Source organism: Fundulus heteroclitus, chromosome 9 (genome assembly GCF_011125445.2).
Source record: "Fundulus heteroclitus isolate FHET01 chromosome 9, MU-UCD_Fhet_4.1, whole genome shotgun sequence".
NCBI lineage: Eukaryota > Metazoa > Chordata > Actinopteri > Cyprinodontiformes > Fundulidae > Fundulus > Fundulus heteroclitus.
The window spans coordinates 28,898,611-28,916,529 of NC_046369.1; the positions used below are offsets into that span (position 1 = coordinate 28,898,611).

The 17,919-nt window shown below is 40.4% G+C and overlaps 1 long non-coding RNA gene across 1 annotated transcript; it reads right to left on the minus strand.

The window, feature by feature from the left end:
* Positions 1-147: 147 nt before the first annotated feature.
* On the minus strand, positions 148-17,146 carry LOC105928908. The gene is made up of 4 exons (XR_004931705.1): positions 16,820-17,146; positions 5,319-5,801; positions 4,121-4,263; positions 148-2,763 (listed from the first exon to the last, which is right to left on the minus strand). It is a non-coding gene; the product is annotated as a putative protein TPRXL (long non-coding RNA).
* Positions 17,147-17,919: the final 773 nt, after the last annotated feature.

The window sequence follows — 17,919 nt, forward strand, 5'->3', positions numbered from 1 at the left end:
TTCTGTGTTCCCCCCCCCCCATAATAAAAGTCTGTTTCAGAGAGAGAGAGAAATAACAGCTCGGCTTTTGTGTTCTGGCATGTATGCAGTGACGATCTTCACTGTTTCTGTTGGTGTTGTGAGGAACAAAAAGGGGAGTGTAAAGGATGATCTTAAAACAAATTTATTCACAAAAATAGCAGTCTAAAATGTACAAATGGCAGCAAAATGCATTCAACAGATTTGTGATCAAGAGAAACGGAGCAAAAAGTCCTGGACAAACATTTTCCAACCCACTGAAAATGATCAACAGACGGTTTGCTGTGAGCTTAAAAGACCTGCACCCAAGTTAAAACAGAGACCATTTCTATCACCAAGACACTAAAACAAGAAGCAAACATGAAAAACGCTGCATTGTTTTATGAACATGTACAATTTACACCAAATATGTGCATCTTGCACATTGGCAACACGCAGATGCGACCATTCTGTTGCTCTTTAATTGAATCAGTGGTTCCTGTAGAAATAGGTTAAACACAAACCGAGGTCAGACTGTGACTCTGTATGAGAACTAGGCATGGCTCAGTACGACTCTCTCACGCTATTCTAACCTCAAAACGTCCCACAAAATGTTACATCTAAATTCAAAACCCATTTATTGCCTAATCTGAAACAGAAAAGCAACTGTACCTACTCCACTGAACACTACAGTCATAATAATGTCATCCATAACATTTATTGAGCCCCTTTTTTTTATATGTAGAGCTACGCTCAGTTATTCATAGCCCTGGAAAATTTAGATTTAGAATTACTTTCATTCAACCAAGAGGTTTGTTTCTATAAGGAAAAGAGACGGACATCTCTCATTGTATAACAACGTAAAAGGAGTATACATATTTTTGAAAAGCAAAACATTATTTATATCCTTCTCAATCAGTGAAAAAAGATCTTTATTGTCATTACAGCATCATTATATGATTGCTGACCAGCTTTTTGCATGCTTATCCTGGTAACTTACTGGTTTTATAGTTGGCGATGAACATCTAGTCTCCCTCCAGAACTCTCGCTGGGCCTCCCCCAGTTAGAAAAGATCTGATGGTAAACTTAAAAGAGCACCTTAAACGTAAATCTACCAGGGCTACGAATAATTTTGGGCATAACTGTAGACATGTAAAGGACAAAATAAATATGCACTAAATTTAGTAATAGTTTCAAAAAGCTTTCTGTACAGAACGTCATACTTTTTAGCCATTCTGCTCCCAGTAGAGTAACGAGTGTAAATGAGCTGGCTGTTTTATTCAGGCTATCTGCTCGGGCAGCCAGCCTGCAGTCCCCTGTTCAACAAACCTCCCATTTGCTGACTGGATATTTAGAATTTACATTACTGAGAGATGGGTGGTGGTCCTTCCAGCCCGTGACTGTCTGTGTTTATCGTAACCAGAAATATGTTCAAGTTGCTTTCAGCAAGCTGACTGGGAATGTGCATCAATAAGTGGATGGGGCAACGCTGCATTACCATGTGCTGCAAACACATCCCAACACTCCAGCACTTTCTCTTACATTCCATTAAAAGATGTTAATGACCCAAAGGTTTTAGGAACCAGGTGATGGAAAATACAGATGCTACACAGACAACCAGCCCATGGCTAACTGGAACAAATACACGTTTTGCTGCTTCTTTGTCTGTACATCTGCAAAGCTAGCGTAAAAAATCTTTAAAATACTTCTGAACTTAAAACAAGGCGTTGCCGAGTCACTCCATTTATTTTTGTTATTGTTGTTTTGCCCAATTTCGGTAATTAGCATCAGCAGTTTATAAAATCTAAATATTATGTGTAAAAGCCATTTTCCCACCATTATTTTCCATTGATACTGACTGAAGGCCTGCAGTCAAGTGAACATCAGCAGGCCAGCGCAGCTTCACTGCTTTGGGTGGGTGTGACTAAAATCTGGAAATTGTAAATCTTTGTTCATCTGGCAAATAATTGAAGGAATCAAGAAAAGCCTTTTGTTGAAATGTGTAAGGCACTTTTTTTTCCTGGACTAAAGGCCTGAGGACAACAGAAACGCATTATAAAAATAAAACATTAAATATTCCCTGCCATGCCTGCAATTCCTCTCTTGTATGCAACGGACCCGCACAAAGGCACTCACACTTAAAAGCACTAATACTGTCGGCCATCTATTTACAGAATTGTTTTTTTTTTTTTTTTCCAAATTCACCTGAATCAAAACTGAACTCTTTTTTTTCAAAAGTAAAGTGCAAACCTCTTGACATAACAATCAGGTTTTTTCCCCCCCCTCGCGTCTTTTCTGTCAGACCTCAGACGGTGGACGGAGGGCCACGACCGCCTCGGCCGGGGTCTGAGCATCACAGACAGATACAACTGAAAGCCATTTCCTCCTGTTTTATACCTACTCTTTGTTAACCATTTGAAGAGCATGAAAATATGTACAAGCTCAAACTTTATATGTACAGCAGTGAACAGAGGCTTTTGATCAAACAGGGTTTCCAAAGGGTTTCCTCCTGGTCTTCATTGTGCACTTCTCTTTAAATTAGGTCCATTCCCTCTGCACGTCCGGTAAATCTGGGTGAGTAGAAGTAATCCAGGCAAACGCTTACACCTACCCAGGCAGATTTCTGTTAGGTGCAGATTAAGGAGATCTGGTTCAACAACCACAGCACTGCTGTACTGGATTGAAGAGTAGAAAAGGCTCTGGTTGGCCCCCAACACCCAATCAGTAGTTGTACATGGACAGGGGTGAGTCTTCCATCATGTCATCCTATGCAGGAAAAATAATATGATTAATTATCACCTTATTGGACAAATTACTTTCTGACTGGTTATTACATGTGAACTGAGAACAGTGACGCCTAGAACTGTCTGTTGATCATATTTTGTAAACATATGATGTAAAACCATATGAAAGGTGCTATATTAGGAACTGAAACTGTTAGGGACTCTGTGGACTCAGTGAAGCCTTGTAGCAGCATATCTATGCACGTAAAAAGACAGATTGAGTTTTGTCAGGATGTATCGTGCCTTACAAAAGTACCTTTTTTTTTTTCTTTACAAATAAAAATATAAATAGCGTAGCCTTCCATTGGATTGTTTCCTTAACTCTGATATCCTCTAAACAATATCCAGTCCAAGCACAGGAAATAAAAGACAATCTTCTAGTCAGAGTAGACACAAGCTGAAGTTTTTGGCCTACATGCAAAACAGTGCATGTAGGCCAAATGTAGTGTTTTGAAGTAAACTAACACACCATGAATCATGAACATGGTGGTGGCTGCATCATGCTGTTTCCTGAGCAGGAACCGGGAAGCGGGTCTGAGTCAGTCTCAGAAGATATGGATAAAAGGTGCTATTAGCAAGCCAAAAGGTGTTAGCTAACAAGCTATCAGTGTCATTGTAGCTAATGGTAGCACAAGCGAATGCAACTATATTATCTAGCTTTAATTTAGTACTTTGTGTTTCAATTTCATGGCTTCTAAGCTAGCATTAGCATTTTAGCTAATTATACTATGTTAGTTGCTGTTGACATAGCTAGCAACTAATCCTATCCAACAGGCTAACTGTAGCCTCTTTGCTAATTCTAGTATAATAACTAATGGAAGTACAATATCTTATTTTATAATGGCAGATAATGTATCCTATATAATGATATATAATGATTGTAATATGCTAAGTGTGTTGCTGTTATTAGCATTTTCCAAACAAAAGTCTATTTTTTCATAGTTCAAATTTCACAAATGAAGGTTCAAGATTTTTTATACCTTTACAGACCAAACTTAGTCATTTAGAGCCTGACGTAACAAATTCTGATGCTAGATTGTGCGTGACGTAAGTGGCAGAAGCCATCAAATTGTCTTCAGGAAGTAATTTCCATTTTTAACTTCAGAATCATTGTGTTGGGTTTACAGGAAGACCCAACAAAGTATATTTAAATGGGTAGTTGTAACAAATACTTCTGAAAGTTGCCATATGAATATAAAAATCGCAAAGGGCTCTACGACAGGACGTGAAACAGTTTGGGACTCTGTAGGCACAACATGTGAGGATTTTGTGAGGATCTAAGCTCGGAGCTTAACCTCTGAATAGACTCAGGGTTGTCTAGATGCAGATGGAGTGCTAACCATGGGTAGGTCCTGCAGCCGGGTAAACTGCGGTCCGCTGTCTCTTCGGCGGAGTTTGAGGAAGAGGAGCAGTGTGATGATGACGGCAGTGACGATGAAAGCTGACACTAGGCCAGCCAGAAGGGGGTCCAGTGGAGGAGAGACTGTCGCAGGGAGAAAAACAGGAAGGAGTCAGTAGGGTGCAATTTCTCTGTTCAATGTGATCTTAGAGCTGACAATCCACCATTTCAGGTTAAGTGTTACTTTTACTTTGCATGGTTTGAATGCAAAAACCAAAGTATTTGCTTACATTTTTAACTGTAGCTAAATATAGGTAATATAGAAACAACATGCTGAGTGTTTATTATGCATCGTAGGGTAGAAGAGTCAAAGAAGATAGGACATTAAAATACATAGGCAATACTTTTAAGATATATAAACTATGTATTATTTTACTTCCACATCACAATTGTGTTATTGACCATAATAAACAGATAATAAAGATTAATTACTGATTAAAATGTGGTTAATCAAATGCTTTCCCAAGCTTTTTCTTAGGGTGCTTTTTGATCTGTAAAACATGTGCATCTTAGTCTTATGTTTTAACAGAGGAGGTTCTGTATATGGATGTTGCTATGGAGCACTGTTTAGTAAACCTAGCAGTTTTGTTAGACGTCGTCTGGTTTAAACCAACATTATCCAGAGGGTAGCAAATGCTCTCTGTTCTTCTGGTTAATGGAATGGACAAAATGCCAAGAGCCTAATAAAACCACACAGAGACGAAACAGAACAAGAGAATTTTAGCTGGAAAAGATGCTCAACGGATGAGAAGTAAGTTTTGCTGCATTGCCTATGGCCTAGATAAAGTTCTCTACTGGAAAGATTTTTAAACTCCGTATTCATATTTATGCAGCTGTAATATATAAATCCTTTAAAATGTAAACATTAGTAAAGAGAAATGCAAAAAGCAAACAACCGAGCACTCAAAGACAGGGTCTCCTGACCCCCTCTGTCCCTTTTCTCAAACAAACACATAATCGTGTAGTGCTTGGTAGTGACAGTGCACGAGGAAGACGTCAACGGGGCATTTGTCTTTATGTGTTAAAAGAGAGGAGGACTGATGTGTGCTGGAAACCAGAACAGCACAGCCATTGTTGCTTTAATACACTCTGGGCTTTAAACGGAGCAAACTTGGACACTTATGTTGTACAGTACTTACTTTTCCCCTTCACGTTGAGCTGGGACGGACTTGTGGTATGGGTGGAGGAGCTGTTCGGCAGACTTATCGTGGTACTTGGGAAGAGTTTAGTTGATCCAAAGCTGGATTGAGACGGCTGGGAAGTGGTGGTCTCTTGAGACCGGCTGGTGTTGGATACTGAACTGGTACTAAGGCCGGCGGTTGTAGAGTTCGTCGCGGGATCAGATGTTGGGGCAGAAGTGGGGGAGGTTTCATTTTGAATGGAGTGGTTGGACGGCGCAGAAGAGGCAGTAGAATTGTCCAAAATGTTGCTTTGATTTGATGAAGTTTGATTGATAGATGGCATGGCAGTAGAGGAAGTATTCATCATGCTTGTGATGTTGGTTCTGGTGTCCAGGTTTTGGGTGGCATTGGTGGAAGCAGTGGAAGATTCTAATGGCGGCTGAGTTGTTGAGCTTTCCTTCTGGTGTGGAGCAGTTGATGGCACAGCAGTGCTGTTAGTATCTGCAGACAGAAAAAAACCATCATTAATAAAGTATAACTGCTCTATAGGAAGATTTTTTTTCTATTAAGCTATTAAAGTGTTTTTTTTTATTGAATGTGTGTGTGTGTGTGTGTGTGTGTGTGTGTAGCATGAGAGAGTACATTATTAAAGGGCCAGATCAACCATGTAACAAATAAAGTGATCTTCTCATCTTTCCATTTTCAGCCTGACGGAGTGTATTTTATGAGATACCTGTACCGGGCTTTGTTCTCAACTCACAAGCAAGGAAGGCAAAAGTCAGTGAGGCACAGAAAGCACAAAAAAAAAAAAATACTAACCAATAGGACTGCCACAAATGGTCAACAGGGTTAATGATGTTGACCAAAGACTTCACCATTTGTCGTAGACACGAATGTTTTACAAATGCATTTTAAAACTGTTTAAAGTTACTAGAGCTGGATGATATGTCCAAAACGTATATCACAATATATTTCCTATACATTTCGCCTGGACGATATGGAAAAAAAAATCATGATATCAAGATATATTTCTTAATTTCGGTTGGTACAATATAATTACGATATCAATATAAACAAAATAAAAGCCTCAGAAAGACTGCCAAGAATGCCCACAACAGATCTTTGTACAAATTTATGGTAACTATTTTGTCAACAAAACACATAAAAACTACATAAAACCCAGAACGTCTGTCTATGATTTCCTCAGTGCGGTAATCATAGACTGTAATGTATATTAAAATACAGGAAATGTCATATCTCTTTTATTGAATAAAGATATTTCAAGATATATCTTGATATTGAATAATTATCAACCCCTAAAAGTTCGTAGTTTCCTGAAAATCGCAGACTCTTCGTCCTGCATACATCAGTCGTGTTAAGCTCCAGTTGTTGGTCGGCTCCTCGAGAACTAAAGTTTCCAAACCATCATGGTGGATACAGCATCCCCTTCCCTGTCATATACGCCAGGTTCTAAATGTTTTCCCACAACCTCAGAATCACAAGGGCAATACAGGTCGAGCAGCTGAAAGAGACGACGCCCAGCAGCAACCGTTGATTTTCTTTGAAGTTGCTTAATGCGCTCTGCGAAGTGACACGCATTTTTCTCTGCTGCAGTTTCCTCTGATTCGCCATTTATGGAAATGTTTAGCCGCATTTGTTTTACTTCTTCCTGTTTTAACCTTGTTTAATTGTAAATTATGTTAATATCTACAAGAATCAGATCTAAACAGGACAGATGCATCAAAAATATGTTTAGTTAGCTAAATACAAGTCATTTGTAAGAGGAAGTCCCCATTATTAGAGTTTAAGTAAAGGGTGGAATAAAAACACTTTTTTTGTTTTGTTCCTGTTCAGTTTCATCATGTGTGACATTCTTAATACTCTGCCCTTTTTAAGTATGAATGAAAAAATAAAAGGGCTTAGTTTTTTTTTTTCATCTAATTAGAGGTGGCACATTAAAAATATTTCAAACTTTTAAGTCCAAACATTTTGGTTTTTTTACAATTTAGTTTGCAGTATGCAATAACGAAAAAAAAAATGTTTTGTCAAAAGTCCCACCAAATAAATAAAATAAAAACTGATTTTTTTTTGGAGAAGAAAAAATGAAACAGAGATTAATCAATTTCTTGAAGAAATTCACATTCATATAAGGTGAGTTTTCTGCTTTACTGAGGGTTCAGGAAGACTTTGAGAGCATGGATGGTTTTGCTCTCATGATGTTGGTGGGAGTTCAGGGTGGGATTCTGTCTCAACAGCCAAACAGCTTAGCCAACCCAGAACACTCCCCACCCCAAACCCCTCAGATGGATAAAAAAGGGCGCTAAAAGGTAGTAAACAGTATGATGTACTGGACCCATTTGTTAAATGAAATCTGACAGGAACTTTAACAGCATGCACCTGGATCTGCACTGCATCAGTTACGTATTGATCTCAGGAGGGATCTTTGTTTTGAACGAATGGGATGAAAATTGGTGGATTGAAGGACGAGTCAGATAAGAGGGGGCAACAAGGGATGAGGGACGGGAAAGATGGGTGGAAATAGAAGATGACTCAGGATGAGATAAGAACGAGTGGGTGAAAGAGGAGAAGGCCGATGGGATCGAGAGCACACAAGATTTTGAGTGCTAAAGTGGTAAGACGTCTATAAGTAGTCCAGTCAGGTGACCTAGCATTGAGAAGTGAACTTGCTCCCAAAAATACAGGAAAGCTGGTCTTTTCTTTTGAAACTGCCAAATTTTGCAAAGTCTGAATTAACAAGTTCAGAGTCAGAATATCAAACAAAACGCGTCCAATGACGCTGCGGAGGGTTTAACATAACAACAGCAGGTAACTGTTTGCACTTTGGATTATACGTATCATAGAAAACCAGTGGCACACTGCGTCAGGTCCATTTTTAGCACATTCCTTCAGTGTTTAAACACCATAGGCAGACGTTATTATTGGCTTTTACTGCTAACAGAGCTAAGGTGAATAGTTCGCTTGGCCATTTATCACTGCAATTAGCATATTAAACTGGTGTCCCTAGTTGCATCAGAGCATGATCAACTTGGATGTTATGCCATTACCAAGTCCCACTTCCTAGACTAATTTGATTCCAGCATGCAGCTTACAGCTTAAATGGGTTAGCCAAACTACAAGCCTAGAGCCACAGTAGAATGGTTTAGATGAGTGGCGTCCAAAGTTAGACCTCTTAGGAGCTGGTGTCCTGTATGTTTTATACGTTGCCCTGACTTAAATGAGTGGTTCATTCGCAGACCTCTGCAGAACTGGCTGACACCCTGAGGAGGAAATTTGGCCATTTGGCTCAAATGTGTTGGAGTAAAGCCACACATTTGAGTAAAGCCACAAATTGATGGCCTGGGAGGCCATCAATTTGAGAATCCACGAAGAAGACTTGAATGTTGTACATCCACAGGTCCTCTCCATCTAATCTGACTCAGCTCGAGGTGTTAGGCCGAATAATTCAGAATCAAGATGTCCCAGACTTTCATTTCTAAAATATTTTGAAAGCCATTGTATCATTTTCTTTCAACTTCAAAACATATAAACATAATAATTACTTAATTTGGTGTTGTAGAATAAAAAAAAAGTCATAATTAATGGATTTACGTATGCAGTCGTTTTATGACATAATGTAAGTTTCAAACTTTTACGAGGCCCAGGACCTTTTTGTCTTGGCTAGGTTAGTTACGCGTACGCTCCCATGAGTCATTTTGTGGATGAATTGCCAGAGGCCGCATGACTAAGAACCATATGAGTCAGATATGTGAAAACTAAAAATTTTCTGATAAAGAGAGCCAAATCTTATGGAAAATAATCGTATTTTCACTGTGCTGAGACAGAAGCGCCTTGGGATGGATTGGCAATCAGTCCAAGGTATACGCCGCCTCTTGCCCAATGACTGCTGGAGATGGGCACCAGCCCCCCCTGCAACCCTGCAAGGGTCAGCGAGTATAATAAGTGGATGGAATGACTAGAAGTAAAAAGTTAAGGCAAATTTAACAACCTGCTTCAACCATTTTAAAGTGTTGCACAACAACTAGGTGCCTGGTTGTGAAAATGTCTGACGTGTGAACCAGCGTGAGTGTGTGAGAGACAGGCTGAGAATGAGTGTGTGAATCCATGGTGGTGGTGGGGGGGGGGGGGTCTCACTTCTACCTTTTTCACCCTCACGTGAAAAGTCACACCGCATTTAATCACCTCTCTCTTCTCTTCAACACCACCCGAATCACATCCTAACTAACCTTTCTGCCAGCGGTCGCTGCCGGTATTCTCCAGACACTCTGCAGCTCCCTTTGTTTAGGCTCAGGCCTAGCTTCTGCTTTTCTGCAGCGCGGGTGCTGCTCAGCCCAGCGATCTGACCGTCTCTTTGCTCCACTTTTTAATATATCAACAGCAGGCGCTCAGGGCCTGCAGGTGTTGGGGTTGAATTGTGTCTGTTAGCAATTCAACCTTTCCACAGGCTCTGTGACCCACGTCTGCATATGGGAAAACTGAGATAAGGACCATGCTAAAGATAGAGTCTTAACTTTGAACCACCTGCTAGTTTCCTGGTCTTTTTAAGTTTGGTAGAACTTCCGAACTGATAAACTTTAAAGAGACAAAGACAATACCCTCAAAGCCCCCCCATCTGGCGTCTCACCAAGACAAAGATGGCTAGCATATGAGTGTAAACAAAGACGTCTTGCGGCTGCAGTCTAATTGAGTCGGTGCTCAAGCTGCTGGTGTCTGGAAGAGGAGTTTGTGTCACAAATGTTTAGTCTTTTTTTCACCTGGCTAGTCTTACTTTGAGGTGATATACCAAGTTCTGGACACATTCCCAAACCAGCTACAGTGACAGTCGGTGACGGTAAACAAACAGGCCGATGATCCACCTCCTTCACCTGCAGATACTGATTTCCACCCATTCTGCTTTCATTTTTTTACAATTATAATAGAAGAAGGGATAAGAAGGAGAACGGTTTTAACCAGCTTTGACAAGAGATTTTTTTTTTATGGTCATGTTACTATGCTCTACCCAAGCTATCCTGTAAAAAAACATGGGTGCTTCATTTCAATTCATAGTATCTATTTTGGTTTGATCAGGGATCATAATCTCTGGGCTAAATAAAGAAAACAACTAATACTAAATGAAATTAAATTCTACATGAGTTCTTTTTCATCAAAAAACTTAAGGGAAATAAACTGATCTGCAGTAATTTAAGGCAGATAGATATGAAATGGTTTGTTTACATGTATTAAAAGGAAGTGGAAGGGGACAAAATGGGAACATGTATTTATGGCATACGGGTACAAATTGCCGGATTTTCAAATTAACTTTGCTGGAACCACTAAGAATAGCAGTCAAAACATTTTTCCCCCATCTTGTCACTGTGAGCAGTCTCTAAAGATTCACGGGATGTGTGCGAGAGCTGTAGTTGTAAAATAAGGTTTTATTAGTATGTATTCCCTAAGGACTCTTATTTTTAATTCTGATATTTCTAAAAAGCTGCAAGCCTCTACTAATCCACCTTGGGCTATGAAAAATTAAGGTGGAAAGCTCAAAACCAGGATCTTTACTGTGTAATTTTTAGCCTTCCTGTTATCCGCTCCAAATCTGGCTCTCATTCACAGCCTGCAAGCTTGGAGGGAGAGGCATGGCTGAATGGAAAATTAATTTTCCTTTTAATTAATTTCTTACTTCTTTGTAATCCCCAATTTTATTGTTGAATGCCTCACTGATACTGAGAATCCACTTAGTAACAGCGTACAAACCGAGAAGAGTGGTCAGCATCACCTGCTAGAGCTATAAGTGTTGTGGCTTATGGCGTAGTTATTTATTTTAATGTAGAGATTGACCGATACAAGTGTTTTTAAGGCCAATGCAGATTATTTTGACATCAGTCTAACCGACACCTGATATGTGCTGCCCATTCTTTTGGAGCCGATTCTTGAATCTGATATTGCTTTTCTTCCCGCATTTACATGAGAAAAGTGACAATGCTAAAAAAAATGTTTAACACAAGTCTCAAAACGTGTGTTTAAACCAGCTAATACTAACAATCAGCTTCAGACCACAGTTAGAATGGTACACTGAAAAAAAAAACATGCGTCACAACTCTTATGGCAGCACTTAATGAACGCGTCACAGCGAGAGAAGAGCTTCTTTAGTTCAGCGGGGAGCGGGAGACGAAAAAACACAGACCACCGCTGCATTGTATGGACGTTATTTGATGTAAATTTAGATGCTGTACACATAGCGATGGGTAATTATTTTAATGTGCATACACGATTCTCTGTGGGAACAAAACACAGCTGCACTTCACAGAGGTAGCACTATAATAATATTTTAATTTTAGTGTCATAAGACCAGAGGACATGTCTGAAAATGAAGGTCTGTAAGTGTAATTTAGCTTTTTTTTATGTTGCTTTTAGAGTACTGGCTTCTTCCTTGCTGAGTGGCTTCCAGCCCATGTTGTTGTGTAGATGATTATTTTATTCAGCCAGCATCTTCACAGGGCCACTCGGTTTTGTTCCGGGCCTAAGTTGCACATTTGGCATCAGAGCACGTTTACCTCAGGAACACAGAACTCAGCTCTGTCCTGAAAGCCACGATTCCTGTTTATACGGGAGCATAACTGCTCGAACAGATGGAGGCGGCACGTTCAGGCATCTCAGAATTAAAACCCAAGGATGAACCAGATTTGTGGAGTTTAGCAGTTTTCTTCTTGATATCTCGGCTGATATTTTAGGATTTTTTTTTTTTTTTTCATTTGCGGTACATAATGATGCAGTGTGTTTTAAGGAGTTGCCTTGAAATCCATCCATAGGTGCGTCTCCTTTTTATGTCAAACGGTCTGTGCCTTGTTTTCCAGAAGCCACGTGACATTGTGATCTGAGAATCCCAAATTGTTTAAAAGGTAAAGTAATCTTAATCTCGTTTTGCAAACAAAATAATTTGGGTCAATGCTAACTGGCCTAAATCAGGAAAATTTTCCATCTGGAAACGTCCAGTTTCATCTGCATATAGCCGCACTTTTATGCTTCCAGTTGCTGTATCAAAGGCACAAAGGCTCCGTGTTGCCTTAAAAAGGTGAGAGTAATTATAGGTTATTGAGGTACACCAACGTCTTTTTAACAACGACCTTCATGCCCTCCTTCTCCCCTGCCTTTATGTCTCCATCTCCATTTTCCCCAAAGCTTCATCTCTGTTCCTCCCTGCTTCCCTTTGATGCAAACCAGAGCGCTAATCTAATGTGAAGTCATTACCGTTCACCAGCACTACCCTGATGCCTTTCATTACCTCCATAATCACTCACACGGCTCAACAGAACGGAGAGAAAGAGGCCTTTTTGAACTCTGGATGATACCAGAACTGGTACACTCATAAATAGACAGAGGTGCTTGACTGAATAATGCGGCCCTTGTTCTCCGGCTTTAGCTGTTTATGTTTCTGAGTGTGCGTATGAGCAGTAGGTGTATGGACAGACTCACTGTTTTCCACTACAGCTCGTACCCCTCTCTCAAGATATTATAGCGTCTTACTCATGGTTTTTTAGAGTAATGCATCATTTTCAACTGCAGCGATCACTATTAAGGGCTCAGTCCACAGCCTGCTCATTGCTCAAGAGTAGACACGGGCCGGCTGCCGATATCAAGGTACACAAAGACTTTTGGGAGATATGGTTCTAAAAAGGTTGTTTTTTTTTGCATTTTTGTCACATTTAAGTGTATCAAATCATGAAAGCAGTTTTAACATCAGACAAAGATATCCTGAGTAAACACAGAATGCAATTTTCAAGTGAGGATGTCACTTAAAAAAAGATATTCAAACCAACCTGGACTTTTAGGAAGAAGTATTTGCATCCTTATCTAATTAAGTGATTAGATACAGGTTTTGAAAAGCCGACTTTAATTTCACTCGCCACACCCAGGCACGATTACTGTCAGACCTATTGAATCAGGAAATCCCATAAACATGACAACAGGAAGTAGGTCATAAGAGCTGAAAAAGCAACGCAACATGCCTCTTTCTGGAATTCAAGAAAAAACAAAGTCACTGCTTTCTCTTAGCCAGGAAAGGGTTACAAACCCCTTTTCCAAGGCTTTAAGGCTTCCAGATTTCATGACTCAACCGTAGAAAGACAATGGGCCAAAACGGCATCTATTCCCAGGCCAAAACTAATGCTGCCCAAAAGGAACATGGAATATGGTGATGGTCCTAAAGACCATGAATTATTGTCCTTACCAAAAAGAGGAGAATGTCCGGCCATCAGCTTTTGGCCTTAAGGTCGGGCACAATAGGTTATAAAGCAATGCAGCCGTCTGAAGCACACCAGCAAGTCCACCACTATGGTTCTATAAAATCAAAGTGATTTTGGAATGGCCTAGTCAAAGTCTGCACTTAAATCTGAGATGCCCTGGCATGACCCTAAACAAACTGCTCATGCTTGACAGCCTTCCAAGGTGGCTGAAATAAAACAATTCTGCAAAGAAGAGTGGGTCAAGATTCCCCCACAGCGATTCAAAAGACTCATTTTCCATCTTATCAAATACTTAATGGCAATTGTTGCCAGAGGAAGGGTACATCTGCAGACTGTTGGGTCCGTTTTCTCTCCGTTTTTATTGTTCTTCTAATCTATTTTTCCTTACTTTTGGGAGTATACGTAGTTGTGGAAATTGTAGGTATCTTTGTCATTTAGTTGTGTGGGGTGTAGCCTACTGGATCTTCTAGCAGTAATTCAAAGTCACCATTTAATGGGAACGCTGTCTTTCCCGGGAAGATCTTTCACTTATGGGCATTCTGTCAACATAAGATGTCGTTCCGGGGTACACTGGGAGAGGTGTGCCGTGCCTCACCTATAACGCTGTAAGTGCATTGGTGATAGACACTACTAAAGGCTTGTCAAAACAAATCATTCTAAAGAGCTTGATATGGGAAAAACAAGGTGTCTAAATTGTCTGCATATTGTCTATGTCCAAATATAGGGGGGTTGAAGATTTGTAGTCACAGCAATGCGATAAAGGCTATCCATATTCAAAGACTCCTCTAAATGCGTGCTTCGTTTCCCCAGATTTGAAGGATGGGTCCAGTGTATCTTTTGCTGCCCACCTTAGCCTGTGCATTGTTTAAGCAGAAGCGGCAATGGCAGAAGACACGGCGATTAAAGTTTGATGTATTACATTCTCTGTGACACAAAATGAGCTCCTAAGAAGTTTTTAGGTGAGGAAGACATCGCTTCATTACAAAAGTGCTCCGATGTTTTCGGAGATGTCTGTTCCCGATGTCAGGATTCGGACAAAGCTTTGTTTATCCAATCAGGATAAGATACGACCATCAGCTAAAGATAACATGCGATCACATGTTTCGCTTTACTTAGGTCATGCCTTCCCTTGTTGCAGATGTACTCACTGCGTTGATGCTGCCAAGGTTAGCATAACCGGTTAGGGGCTACTTACTTTCTCTCATGGGGCTAAGTTAGTTTGGAAAGCACTTTTTGCCTTAACGCAGCAAGTCGTCCTTAAAAAAAAAATCTGCTTTTTGTTTTTACTCAGGTAATCTATTTCTTATGTAAAAATGTGTTGATGAAGTAAAACGTGTAATTTGAACAAAAAAGCGAAAACAGTCAAGCTCTGCTAGGGGGCTCTGTCATATCAATGAACAAAGTTTATTCCAACATATCTTAAGCTGTAAGCTTTGTATGTGAGTAGAAGCTTATTATAGTTAATGTGTTTAAAAAAAAGAGTTTCTCTTTGGAATGAAGGCTTACACTGCAAAAATAGACCTAAAAATAAGAATGTTTTTCTTGAAATGAATGTATTTTTCCTTGATTTGAGCAGGTAAATAGGACTATTTGCCAATGGAATAAGATTTTTGCACTTAAAATAGGAACAATTCATCTCTGTCATCTTATTTCAAGTGCAATATATCTAATTATCTTATTTTAGGGGTAAAAAATACTCATTCTATTGGCAGATAATCTTATTTACCTGCTCAAATCAAGGGCAAATACATTAATTTCAAGAAAATTTTACTCATTTTTAGTTCTCTTTTTGCAGTGTAGGTGTGATTTTTATGGAGAAAGTTAATTAAATGGCCTTTTTTCTCTCCATCCTTCCACAGTGAGAACCTGAGACAGCTAGTATGACGCTGCTTTAACGCTCCGCATAAAGCCCGGCGCATTGTGCTGCTGCCCGTTCCGAGATGCATCATTTATCACAATGTTCCGCTCTCGTCAATTAGGGCCGACGAATGTGCTCCGGAGGAGTCCTGCTGCTTTCTGTCCATTTAGGAAGACAGCTCGGGCCAATAAAGGCCTTTTCAAATGTCACAGGCTCATTTGCACTCTCACGTGGGAGGCGCTGACGGGGGAAAAAAAACAAAAGACACAGAGGGTTGAAACAGGTAGGGCTGAACGCGGAAGGCGGGTTGACAGATACACAGGATGTGTGAGAGGTACGCTGTGAAAAAGGAAGAGGAAGGTGGGCAGATGAGGCTGAGCTGTGCAGCCAGAGAAGCTTAACCGTCACTGTGCTGGGATTTCCCCCCCAACAATAACACCCTTCCCATTTGATTGTTGTTGTTAACATTTAATAATTGTACGTTTAAATAATCATAACATGTATTGAATCATTTGTGTTACCCAACAGGCTGAGAGTGATCGCTTGTTTTTAAAGTTGCCTCTGTCTACATGAGGTGATGACAGCAGAAGGACGGCTATTGTGTTGACATATCCGGCTATGACCAAGTGTGTATTACCTAGTATGATGCAGCGGCACAGCGAGCAGGGAGGCTCGGCTGGCTGGGGTGAAAGGAGATTTGTACGTCTCATAATCATAACATTTTCTATACATGAACTTGAGGCAGGAATTGACCATTTTTGGACAACAGTAACATTTTATTTCATTTAGTTGGCAGCACTCCTCCCAACAAACCGGATAAACTGACCCTAACAGATCAAAGCAGTGACCACATTGTTGTTTTGTTTTGTTTCTGTCTTCTCTATAGTTCCTCATTTCCCTCTAGTGAACAAATCAGGCAATTTTATAACTAAGGGTATATTTTTTTCCCGTCATCGCACAATTTTATATACATTTGTGGTTTACTTCTCACTATTAATGTGTTAATGCAGGTCCTTTGACGCGTTCCATTCGCCTCTTGCTTTGCTGCTGATACACTGAATGTCAGCACTGAGGGACAAATAAAGGCCTGCTCTATTCCATTAATTCACTTTATAAGGCCAACTTTGAATATCTGGCACTCACTACCCCCTCCCCCCTGTCCTCAAATGACATCAGGGACACATGTTTAGGTCAGATACGGTTTTTAAAATCACCATGTGTCTCTTATCAGTTCTCCAAGGGCAACATGTAATAAAACTCTCGACACTGTTACTGTTCTGGTGCGAGAACCCCAAGACTGTTTCTTGTGTCCCCATCTGATTTCCCCCATCAAAACTTTCTGGAGGCGCCCCTGATGGGAAGTTAGTAAACGCAGCAGTGACAGCATTAAAACAATCAAATATTGAAAAAATACATACCAGAAGCTACGGATCCCCGGTTAAGGAGCAGAAGCGCACAAAGAGCAATCCAGACTTTCGCCTCCATCATCTTCATCTCCTGAGAGAGAAAAGCGGTCAGACTAGAGTCGCTTCCTGTGTAATATCTCTCGCAGGACCTCCCCTCTCTTGTTTCGTTTGCGCTCCGGAGGAGAACTTTCTCTGGACTCGGAGTTGTGGAGCTATCTGGGGAAGGTTTGGCCGTGTGTCGTCAGCAGCAGCAGGAGGCGCAGGAGGGGTCCTGGCATTGGACGCGTGGCCGGAGCGACTGGAGGAAAGGAGGATCGCTGCTGCTGTAGCTGCGTCTCTCTCTCTCTCTCTCTCTCTCTCTCTCTCTCTCTCTCTCTCTCTCTCTCTCTCTCTCTCTCTCTCTCTCTCTCTCTCTCTCTCTCTCTCTCTCTCTCTCTCTCCTTCTCTCCTTCTCTCCCCCCCCCCCCCCCCGGTAGCAGTGCCACGTGTTCCGTGTCTGCGTGGTGGACTCCGCCACTCACTGTTACTGCTAAATTATTCTGCTTTCTGAGACAATAGACTCCCACCTCTAATGATTTTTCCTCACAGATCCCTCAGCTTGGCTCCTCTGCGCTGATTGTTGTTGTTGGTGTTTTTTTTTCTTTTTCTTATATATTTTTTACGGTGACGTCAATTAAAAAAAAACAGCATCGTAGAAAACTGTAACCTTTTATCAAATATAAACATATTCTCTAAAAGTCATATATCTCTGGAACAGTTTCAGTTGAGAAATGAGCTAGAGGATGAGAGAGAGGAATTACCCTTTATGCAAAGTGAGTTGTTTGGTGTTAATATATTCTGTCCATGAAACGGTTGTGTTTGTTATTGTTTTTTCATCTAAGGAATAAAGTGGTTATCACAGAGAAAAGTCTTAAAATCTTAATTGTAAGGGGGTTTCCACGCTTTACAAGCAAACACAAATTCAAGCAAACGTGGTTAAGTAGGAAACTATAAAGGCGAGCTGTTCTTTATTGTTTTTTTTGTTTTTTTTCTGAGCATGGGTGAGTAATCTTTTTCCCAAAAGAAACTTCAGTTTGTTTGGAAATACCCTTTTAACCCTCCTCAGATTTATA